Below are 12354 nucleotides of genomic sequence, written 5' to 3' on the forward strand. Positions count from 1 at the left end.
TAATAAATAAATTTTTTAGGATATTGTAGCGATTCCCTAGACAATAATCCATGCCAGAACTCGTGAAGAAATCTTGTCAAATCAAAAGGTTTTCATCAGTCTGTATGGCAAGCTATAGTTGCCCGATACCAGCGGTTCCGAAAGATTACCAGCTTCTTGTAGAGAAAAGGACATGTGTCATCACTCTGATAATTTTTTTAATATATTTTATAGGGCTTCCGACGTTTCTTTTTGGGCGTTACAAACTTCGTGGCAATGTTAATATACCCTGCTCAGGGTGTAATAACTTGTTGAGTATAGTGATCGAGTTATGTTTGGCATTTATAGCAATTGCACTTTATTCCTTCATTCGTGATTTTTTTTACCTTAATTAATTTTATACATTAAATTTATCTTTAGCATTCACGTCGAACCTTAGCGCCATTTGTTAACACCAATATTGGCATTCTTTTTTTGGTCTGTTAAATCAAATCTGCTCACTGCCAGTATTTAATTAATATTTTTCTAATGTGTTAAGTGCTTTCTTCATTGACGTCTGTAAGTGGTCAGATTCGCATTTCATTCCCTATTTTGGTTGTTTGTTGTGGCGTCAGTACAATCTTGCGTGAATACATGGCTCGCCAAATCCGGTCTTTGTGACCATTGATGATTTACCAACATTCGTTTTTCAATGTCCATTGCACTACGACGCTGTTCGAGTGAATTAATTTGTAGCTATCAGCGGGTAAATACATGGAAAAAGAGTTAAAAGAAAAGCAAAAATCAATGTTCTTATTCTTAACTCTTAGAGGAACAAGGCAGTTCTACCCGATTCTTTCTAATTAAAGTGAATCACCGTTTTGAAGGAATAGTAAAAATAACAGTCTACCTACACGAATTTGGGCTCAACTTTTAGTAGATTCTTTTATTCGAACATTAATTTAAATTATTCCTATGCGTTAAGAAAAGTAGCTATTCCCTTAAATGTTTCATTGAAATTAAAATAAAACTATTTTAAAAAATTTTACTTCAAATTTGTACTTTAAATAGAACGCAGTTTACAATTTGTTAAAGGAGAATTGGTTCCAAATTTTTAAGATTTTGAAGAGAGAGACATCTCGGTGAATTCGTCAAAAGTATGTAAATATTACAAAATAATAATTAAGCTGCATGTGAATAGAGAACTTCATTTCTAAATACAAATTAGAGATAGCAATGTACCATGGAGTTCCTTTAGCAAGTAGAATTTGGTTAACCGTCGACCAGTTCTATAAATACCGATCGCAGATTATGTACGGGTTAACGCACTTCATATTGATTTCTTGTGAATTTTTACATCACCTATCATCCATTGATAAGTTCTATTAAAATATTCCGACCAGAGTGTACATACATAAATGCCGAATCACAGCTCTGCAGGCAACAGCTGCTGCAACAATGAGGACTATTGCGACCATTGATGCCTCTAAAGCGATTGCTGCAATCTTCATAGCATGTATAATGTTGCTGAGCTAACTTGTGATTACTAACATCTTGTTGACCTGGCATTCTTTTATTGCAGCGATCGCCAGGATGCCGATGTACGTACGTCATTATGATGGCGATCTTAGAACAACGTTGTTTGCTGTGATCGTTCGTTTTTTCCTGACGCAGACGAACCAAAGATGGATTGTGGTCTGGCTATCTGGAAGTGCAAGAGCGACAAACATACACAAATTAGCATTTATTTCCAGGCGATCACAATCGATGAATACTAATTGCCGGACACAGCATTTGTAAAGTGATCGTTCATCGGCCTTCGTCGTCCAACAGTTGGTCAGCAGCTCCCAGCTGGGAATCACAAAGAAACCATATTGACAAACGTGTGGAAAATAAGAACTATAGAGTTCGCAAACAGAGGTATAAGTATATACATATGTACATATACCATATACTCGTACATGGGTATGTATGTATTTAATAGTGAATGGAAATGGAGAGAACTGAATTTATTATTGTCCCCGTCATTGGGAATTTCGAGTGCCAGGAATATTATTAAGTGCAACGTGCGTTCACTTCTTCCTGATATTTCTACTTCTGTCTTAAATACTTTTTATATTTTAGGGATTCAAGAGGGCTTAGTTTCTTTGCAAAATTCAGCAGTTGTCGCATCGGTATATGCGGAAAAGCGCAGATCATGGAGTCTGTAAACGCGGCGTCTCCTTTTCAGAAGAACAAAAAGCTTTCCTCCCAGCAGTGTTCCATTCATTTGTGATTTGGTTTTGTTGCAGCCATTGTGCTTGCGCTACGAACCGGGATCCAATAAGAGAACGACGTGCAGTCATGCAGACACGCGACTTATATGGCGCGAATAACCGTGATCACGGCGCTACATACCGACTGGTTTACACTGGTTTACTACCGTGTTGCACGTTGTCATAACTAACGATGATCGTGAAAATTAACAAAAAGCGCAAACAGAAGAATCTGCCACGTGAAAGCAGACGGGGCATTGTTTACCATTATGTTGCAAGTAGAGTATGAGTGCCATATAGCGTAAGAAAGCCATTAAGAACGTACAAGGTAAACATTAGCGCCGCCAGTTGCAGGTTGGTTCCACGCTGTGACTCAGTGGCTGGCGAGTGCTTTGGATTTTCCCCTAATATGGTGCATACCAATGTAGTGGTCGCCAAACAGCTTGCCATTGCATTAATGGCTGCGGCGGCGACCCACTGCACAAATATGGCCGCGTTCCGCAGGGAATCGGCGCTTAGAATTACTGTCTCCTCGATTTCTGAAACAGGCGTCGTTTTTGTCAGCCTTCGTTTATAAATATTATTTTTTAATTTCTCAGCTCTGAATGTCTATTGTTGGCTTATCGCCTTAAAGTGTTCGCAATGATCAATGAGCGTTGCATGCGTCTGGCATTTGGCATCCAGAGTTAAATGTGACCAATCGGGAACTAACTATTAGATCAACTAATGCGGAAACCTTCCAAGCAAAATAAATATATACATGCGTTTGTAGAGATACGTGCCTTCAATTGGTCAAGCTGTCGCGCGTAAATCTTTCATTTCTTTAAAGTGATGTGCGAAATTGATGGAAGTGTCAATGGGAATGTTTCTCGCGTTTTATGATTGACTATAGCGCTGGGATGCCTGTCACACGATCAGATGTCAATATGTCTCTAATCAGCACTTGGTGATTGGTTGTTTGCCAAAGCTATCGATTCTGGCGCTTGTTTGCTTTGGGCACGGTGTGTGTTTGATCCGTGTGATAGACCGCAGAGTTGCATATACTTTCATTGGTGGGTATATACAGTTTCTGAGTACATATGTAGGTCTAGGAAACAGTGAAATAGACAGTGCCAGAGTCCATTCTACCCAGTGTGGGCTGGTAAGATTTTGTATAAATATTGGTAATTATGCCTCATTAAATAAGGTTGGTAAGCGAATAGATTCCGTAACCCGCCTCAATAGAAACTGATGATTCTATTCAATTTTTTTTTATTGTTTGGCTATTGTACTAAGGAGCAGAACTAGCGTAAGATTTAAAACACAAGATTTTTTCATAATTTGTTTGGTTATACTACCTTTAAAAATAACATTAATTTTAAAATCGATATCTTAAATAGTTTTTGAGTTACAGCCTTCTGAAGTGTAACCGTACAGTTTAATCAACTCCACAGAAAACTACTTTAAACGCGTTTTTTTCGAACCTACATTTTTCAAATTTGCTTAAGTAATTACTAGTAGGTACACGTTCCGATCATTATCAAAATTATTCAGCTTTTGTATCCAATTGTCCTTTTAATGATCTTCCATGCATGCCAAAAACGATTCATAACAGTAGAATTCAACTTTTTTTTTTAAACACTGTCAGTTTTGGACTTATTTTTTACTTCTAATTGAGATCTGTTTTAGGTTTCATCTACGGAGAAGACCGAAACCACTGGATGAATAGAGGGCCTAATTTTTTCTTCAAATTTTTACTGTGTTTTCTTAAAATATTTATAAATATACCGTTAAATTTGAAAAAATTTGTTATAGTTGTTTTGTTTTTTAAATATCCAGAGTTTGTCTTTTGTTTAGGCTGTCATACTAGGTGTGCTCTTTACCAGGCTTTTGTAAAGAAAATGTACGTAACAGTTTTACTCACTTTCTCACAAACAGCTCAAAAACATTTTTTACTTAGCGCAATGGGTTATAAGGTTTAAGATATTACAAAAATGTATCGGAGAGTTGGACGTTAAATAAACCGATTATATACGTGTTGAAGGCCGCGGTAAAAAAATATAATACAAGGTTAGTTAGGTTCGTAATATATAGAGAACTAAGCGACATCAGTAGTAAGAGCTCAAACTTTTCTTGTTATTATACCCTGAACAGGGTATATTAATTTTGCAATAACTTTTCCTGTTATTGTACTCTGAATAGGGTATATTAATTTCGCAAGATGATGTTTGTAACATCCAAAAGGAAACGTCGGAAACCCTATAAAGTCGGAGACACGCTAAATTATAAATGAGTATGACTGTCGTTTGTCCGTCTGTATATACGGGAACTAGTCGCTCAATTTTTGTGATATCGATCTGAAATTTTGCACACGTCCTTTTTTCAGCACGCGGCTAATTTGTCGGAACCGTCGATATCGGACAACTGTAGCCCATAACTGCCATAAAAACTGACCGATCCAACTCAAGTTTTTTATTTGACAAGGTATCTTTACGAAATTTGGCATGGATTGTTATCTTAGGTATTGCTACTACAGCATATGCTGCCATTTAAACTGAGCGATCAAAATCAAGAAAAAAACCGTTTTATGTTTTAAAAAATTCACCTGCGAAGGTGCCGCGGAAATGTGCGTTTTTTTCTCATTATTATTATTTTTTATGTTCTGTGTATCATCAATCTCAAAGGTTTAAAATTAATCCACAGATCATATAAAATATTAGATATTGGCGTGAAGTATTAAGAAGCATTTTTAGCATCATTAAATTAAAAACTCGCGGATTTGGCCTAGAATACGCTTTCGACCTCTTGGTTTTCAATCATTCATTCTCATCGACAGTGCAACTTTCAACGAAGGACAAATTTCGCACAGAAGTTTTTCTACCAGTTATTTACGAATTGAGTAGTGCACTTGAACACAAAATTTCCGATCGATTTAATTTTGTAGGTAAACTAATATACATGAAATCAGATTATATCGACTTGAACGCAAAAAAACTTGTGAAACTTAGAAGCGTCCTTAGGGAATGAGCTCAAAAAACTCAAAAAGGAGAAAACGAATCAATTGAGATGTTTTTGTACCGCAAAATGAAGGAAAACAATTTACATATATGTCAAAGTATTGATTACTGTATTACCAATTAAATGAGACAACTGATTATATAGTTAACGACTATGTTGAAATATACTGATGAGTTATTTTTGAATGTGACCGCAAAAAAACGGGTCACCACATTTTTAATGCGGCCCTGGTATTATAACATATCTGCAGTTTATTGTGACTGAATTTCTTGTTCCAATTTTCTTTTCACGATATAAAATATAGCTTCAATTTGAATATAAGCAAAATTACCTAAGGTTTACTTATCTTCGATTCAGTTCGAATTTAGTTTTACTTAAAAGAGCTTTATCTCATTCAGATGTATGAATATAAGTTTTCAATATTTCTAAGTAAAGTAAAATAAACGAAAACATAATGTAAAAATTTGTTTAATTAAATCAATTCAGTTCAAAAAAAAAGTCATCAAAAATACACTGTATTGTCAAGCAAGCTAATTTCATATCCTAAAACCAGTAAGCTTTTGCATTCACCTCTTCGTATACGCAATCAACGCTACGTAATGTAAATTTTCTTATTAGACCAATTTTAATTTGAATGAGAAATATTTATAAATTTCATTCGCAATATCAGTGCTTTTTCATGATTCGTCACCAACACGTGCAAACAAGTAAATTCGTATGCAATTACAATGAGTTCGTAAGCTCTTATGCATAGACGCTTTGGCTACATGTGTATAAATAACATGAAAATTCCATTTAGAATCACATACATAGGAGCTGGCACTATGCTTTAGATACTTTGCATCGTATATTGTGGCTTTTGCGGGCAGCGTTTCATTTTGAAGCGTGTGTGGAATGCAATGACTCATTTATTAAACCGCTTGCCATTATTTTTTTTGAATTTAGGATAAATCATCGCTATCATTGCGACGAACATGTAGATGTGGCATGCTTGAGACACTGACTCCCGTCCCTCCACAGCTCGCCGACTTGCTTCCATAAATCAAGCAAAGTGCACTGCAGTGGAAATTGTTACTTGACAAATTTCATTTTTTTACCTTAGAATCTCACTAAATGGAAGCGAAAAAATAATATGCTCGTACATCCACCAATAACACACGTGTAAGGCAACTCAAAGGGAAAAATTCATCACTGCTCGGAAAAGGCAGGTGTTATAAAGGTGCTACACACGGTTTGTGGCAATGACAAAAATTCAATTTATATGCAGAGATGTCATGTAAGAAAAGCGTTATAAAAGCGTCCATTGCAAGTGTGCATGTAGTAGTAAAAAATTGTCACCACTGCAATTTCATTAGACAAATTGAAAAAAGGCGATGCTGGCCGCAAGGTGGGAGCTGGGGCTACCGGCTGTACATAAAGATGCAGTTGGGGTAGCAGAGCGAGTAACTAACATGTTATTTGTACATACGAGTATAAGTATGTATGTGTGTATGTATGTATACGTTCAAGAGCTTGATATCTGAATATTTACGGGGAGTGTTCTATTTTTATTTGTTATTTACTTGCTCTACTGCTAAAGTGTCAACCAAGTTTTGGCACCTAATACTTACATATACATACATACAAGTTTTCCTACCAAGCCAATTGCAAGCATACAGATGCATGTATACATATGCACATCATTATATACACTCACGCATCCCCTAAATAATATGCGCACACGATTGCTTCCGTTCTTTGTGAACAAGGATGCTGCGATTCGTTCGTCCTTTCCATTGTGCGCCTCTTGGCCAAATCCGGTGTGTGTGTTTGGCGTAAAGTAGGCGCTGCTTGTGGAGCTGCCAGTGAGTGGGAATTGCGCGCGCGTTGAAAATAGGCGGAGTCTTCGAAAGCTCAAAAGAATGTACTGAGAATTTATTTGTACATATGTATGTATGTTTTTTCCAACCAAATTCTATTGAAGAACATGAAAGGAAAATAGCAGAAATAAGCGCAAAACCCATTAAAGGAAAGTATGTGAGTGAAAAAATGTGAAAGAAGAAAAATAAATGTGTATTCCTCGGCTATACTCTTTACATAGATATCGGGTCGCCATGTACCCTACTCATGTGTCATAATATATTACGGATGCTTCGTCCAATGCTAAAATATAAACATTTGCTTTCAACTAATAGGAATTATCCATTTTTCTTTGCTTTTTGCACCGTTTTTATATTGTATTTTATTATTTGCTGGGGGCGGAGCTGCCGATTGCTTTTGCGTTGTAGTACTTGTATCTAGATACATACATATTTAGGTATAAGGAATTGAAAAGTATACGTACATATATAACTATCATATGATGTAGTACAATTTTAGGTTTGAAAAAATCGTGTCTTTGAAACACAATATTTAATGTTTAAAAATGAACTAACTATCCGCCGAAGCTTCCAGCTTTTCTTTTGAAATTGCGTGAGAAATATTTATAGCGAAAATGTGAATATAAATATAATATAATATTATATATGGTATATATATATTTTTTGAAACCGGTTTCTTCTTGCTGTGGATGTGGCAAATGGAATCGTATATCTCTCGAAGTATCTAGTAACAGACTCCATTCATTCTTGGCCAATTACTTTTAATTGATAATATATTCTATAATTTTGAATCCTGCGTAAATTTTTCTGTTTGTAGGTACCCTTGAAGTGCAGAAAACCACATCAGCCATATTTCACCAGGTTTGTCTCCTGGTTTACGTAGGTTGCCTTTTATATAATATTTCGGGATTTAGCAACCCTAATGTTGCAATATGGCAACTTACAACTTTATCGAAAAGTTTGCCATTTTTGATGTTATACATACTCAGAACGTTTTGACATATGATTATTTGTGTTATTTATGTTGTTTACAGTAACTTAAAATATCGAAAAATATTTTTGCGCGATTATTTTTTATAACTTTCGACGTCGACTTAATTCAATGTTTGGTAACGAAGATCCATTAAGCACCAAAAAAAGGCTCGTGTCGATTGGTCGAGAGAAATGTTAACGAGCAATAACAATACGGAATTCGCAACTACTTATATTCAATTATTTTGGTTTTTAGGTAAAAAATATTCATGATTAAAAAAATGTTTATAAATAAATAATATAAAGTATATTTTAATATATGTTTCCTGCTGTCACATTGGAGTTAAAAATTTAATCGCTCATAAACTTGGAAACAGCCATATCGCATCAAAGGCCAACTCCATAAAATGAAAAGGTGCCGAGAAATAAATTATTCACAACTGGGAACTAGTCGATTTTTCTAATGAGTGCGAAATAATTGTTTGCAACAACATGCTTAATGTTATTTTGCAAAACTTGAAATATATGCTACAGCAAACTTAGTCAAAGATCGAGAGAAAGTCATATTCTTAATAACTACATCTCTGCAAATATTCAAAAAATTAATAATATTTCAATCGACATAATAAAAAATGAAATAATTAATATGGTATCTTGAACAACTTTAAAATGATGGCTATAGCTCGGATACTTAATATACATATATGTATGCTTATAATGTAGGTATATATTAAAATTAATTATTTTAATTTTTATTACAAATATTGCTCCCTTAAATACATATTTCAGAAGTGATTATGAGGTAACGATTCACATTAGCTGTTATACAAAAATTTAGTCTGGGTGTACAAATGTCAGTCATATATTTATGGAATTACAGCATTTTACCTCAAACTGTTACACTATAGCCTCTTTTATCGCAGGAAGCCGTGCATCCGTTTGTTGTTTTTTTAGCATGAAGGAAACCATGAAATAAATATATGGTACGTATATTTCTATATTTCTATTTTGGCAGTAAGCTTCTAAAGTGTAATAGTAAAATAAGATTCTATATTTCAACACTCTTTTGAGCAATTATTATAAAACATATCTTAGTATATTTATAGTCTTTATTTTCTTATACTTAAAAAACTATTCACGGAAGATATAAAAACCAACAAAAATCAAGAATCGTTCTGAAATGATGTTTGTTTCGAAACTGTAACAGTATTCTGTTTATGGTTAGTACTCTAAAGGAAGTGAGTATTCCAAAGAATTGTAGTACTTGCGTCTTTTTACGTTGCATATTTTTTATAAATATAAGAAGAATCCTTCAAAATTTATGGCCCAACAGTGGGTCGCGTGTACTTTACTTCAAATGGACACTTTATCACCTTCTTAAGTTTTCTCTGAGTCTTTTTATACAACACATATTCGAAGGAAGCAATAAAAAATAATATTTTGCAATATAACGAAACGTGAAGCAACAACTCCTGCTGGGAGCTTCCAAAATAATAATAATAATGATTGCCTGGAAATTCGGCAACAAGACCAAAAGTAATAAAGATAGTAGATATGTAGGTTAGAATTTGTTGTAAGAGATGGCCAATTGAGCGGAAGTAAGTGACTTAATGTATGAATCCCTTAAGCTTATGAGAACGCATTTCTTCGCTTGTTTAAATATTTGACTCTTTGTGACTTTAATACATATGTATATACCATATTTTTGCTGTGGTATCAATGTTATTTTTTCACGCTTTATTAAAAAGTACCTAATAGTGGTGCGAAGTAATATTCTTGGCTATTTTTTATGTTAAGTCCAATAATCACTATTTATGGCAAGTGTCATTCAACAATGGCTTTGCGAAAAGACATTTAAGCTTGGTGAGAAAAAATACTTTTCACTCAAAAAATTGCAAGAGATTTACCACCTGTTTTTTCTTTTGGACTGTTTTATGTATTAATGGGATACCAAAAGCCTTAGAAGTTAAAGTCTTTGAAAAATATACCTTGAGGCAATTTAGCAGGGCGGCATGGTCTTTCTAAATTTTAAGTAAAAAATGTTTCTTCCAACTACATAAAAACAGTAAAGTCTGAATTGTTCTAATGTATTGTCGGCCAACTTCCAACTGCAGTCTTTTAGTCTATCTGATAACCAAACCGCATTTGAACTTGCTAATACAAGTATGCTTACTCAAAACAGTTGTTGATGAGCAGCTGGGGTAAGAATATATCGATGCATTTCTGACCATTTCGGTTTTTAAGAGATCCGTGCATAGAAAGAAGAATTAATATTCCATTGGTCATGGTTCTTGTGGAACCAACCCTCAGAAATACAAAGAATTTCTTAGAAGAACTGGATTTTGATCAGTCAGTTTGTATGACACTTATATGCTATAGTGACTCGATCCGGAATATTTCTTCGGAGATTGCACCATCAGCATGACGAGCTGTCTATCTGTCTGTATATACGCGAACTAGTCTTTAAGTTTTTGAGATATTAATCTGGAACTTTTCACGCGTCCATTTCTCCTCAAGAAGCGGCTCATTTGTCGGGACCTGAACTAATAGGAATCAGGTATTTGGATGTAAAAATTTTTAATTTGAGGAGATATCTTCATGAAATTTAGCAATAATTATAATACAAGACAGTAATCAGTTCGGATGAGTAAAGCATACAGCTGACGTACAACCTAACCGATAAAAATCAAGTTCTTTAAGGAATCTTTTGTATTTTAATTTCACCTCAAATTTTTTTGGCTGTATTACTTCCAGGTTCTTGCATTGGTAGGTCTCATGGCATGGTTTTATGGGGAAATTGTTCATTATCGCTTTCTACCAATAAATACTTATTCTTCGTAAAAAGACAGATTCGTGATTTTTGGTTGCAGAAAAATTCAAAATTATGAATCGCCATACCATAATCCTCGTGCATTCGGTGTGCCTTAAAACATATAGGCTCCTCATTCACATTCATCACCTAAAAGGAGAAACTCGACAAAGCTCCAAATAATTGTTTCTTTTTTAATGTATCATATTTAGCGATCTCAACCATTTCTTCTTCGTTCTACTTTATTTTAGTTTTGCGCGACAACTAATTTTTCGTACAGCCCACTGCTTACTTAAGTCACGCATGAGGTGTTGGGTTTAAAATTCCTTACGCTTATCTGGTCGCTACAAAAGTTTTTGCCACTTTAATATCCCAGCCAATATTTAAAATGTGTTGTTGGTGTGGCAGTGATATGAGACGTGTTGAAAGTATAATTTTTATACCATAGTGGCGCAGGCACTTTTTAATATCCACCTGTGTTGAAGGGGTAGCATAAGTATACAATCTCCTCTGCGCTTGCAAAAAGGTGATGATAAAGAAGTGAACGAAAGTAACTTTCTCTAAGCCGTTGGGGAATGTATGAGTGTTAAGTTTAAATTACTTGGGTGTGTAATTAGGTGGAGCCAAGGCGAGGCTGTGCTGATAACAAATTATTGTGTACGAATTTATGTAGAGACGTCTACGTTTCACCTCCACCTCTGCTAAGCCGTTTACAGATATGCACTAAGAAGTTATTGGCTAAAGATTACAGCATACTGGAAGAGGTTACCGTATATACGGCATGTACAAAGCTCGACGAAGCGCTCTTGACTGCCGTTATGTAAAACTTGTGGCAATTAGCATTGTAATCAAATAATCCCAGCTAATTGTCGCCACTCCACAATGACACTTGAAAACTTCCAAGGCTGTTGCAGACGAATACTCTGCTCGGTCAAAGCTAGGAAATTTTATTCGATTCTAACTAGTGCATATCTGTTGCAGTACGTGTCGGTTATTTGGGGAAAATATTTCAAGGGCATTTAGCAATTACAGTTGAGGAACAAGCAATTAAGGTTTTGTTAGTCAAATAGCCTTATCAAAACACCATACCCATAAATTTTAATTACTGTAATTACTGTAAGCTAATGCGTATATTAACATGAGAGACGGAACTTTAAGTCTGGGTTAAAATTGAGTATCACCTCAGCACAAGATCTCAATTAAAAGTGACAAATGTATTCCATATTTTGATGAATATCTCTGCAAGCTCCTGGAAGAGAATAACTCAAAATTATAAAGTTCACTCACCATAACACCGGAATGCTACTCGTGTTTCGTTTTCTTTGAATCGTCATCAACAGAAATAACAGTAGCAGCATTTTATACTTAAATGTATTTGATTCAACCAATCTTTCACAGTCGTCTTTTTAATATTTTTGCAAATTGTATGGATTAACAAGTAAGGTAGTATTTATTATGTTCTACTTCTTCAAGTTCTGTCAAAACTTTAATTCAACATAAATTT

General features: G+C 34.8%; 1 long non-coding RNA gene across 4 annotated transcripts; it reads left to right on the forward strand.

Moving 5' to 3' along the window:
- Nucleotides 1-1025: 1025 nt before the first annotated feature.
- On the forward strand, nt 1026-3976 carry LOC106615834 (uncharacterized). Of its 4 annotated transcripts, none has more exons than XR_001330657.3 (6): nt 1026-1115; nt 1187-1474; nt 1541-1878; nt 1943-2024; nt 2083-2541; nt 3882-3976. It is a non-coding gene; the product is annotated as an uncharacterized lncRNA (long non-coding RNA). The 4 variants fall into 4 exon arrangements; XR_011396887.1 differs by having other exon boundaries at nt 1187-1271; nt 1362-1474; nt 1541-2024; XR_011396886.1 differs by having other exon boundaries at nt 1187-1481; nt 1541-2024.
- The last annotated feature ends 8378 nt before the right edge of the window (nt 3977-12354 follow it).

Source organism: Bactrocera oleae, chromosome 6 (genome assembly GCF_042242935.1).
Source record: "Bactrocera oleae isolate idBacOlea1 chromosome 6, idBacOlea1, whole genome shotgun sequence".
NCBI lineage: Eukaryota > Metazoa > Arthropoda > Insecta > Diptera > Tephritidae > Bactrocera > Bactrocera oleae.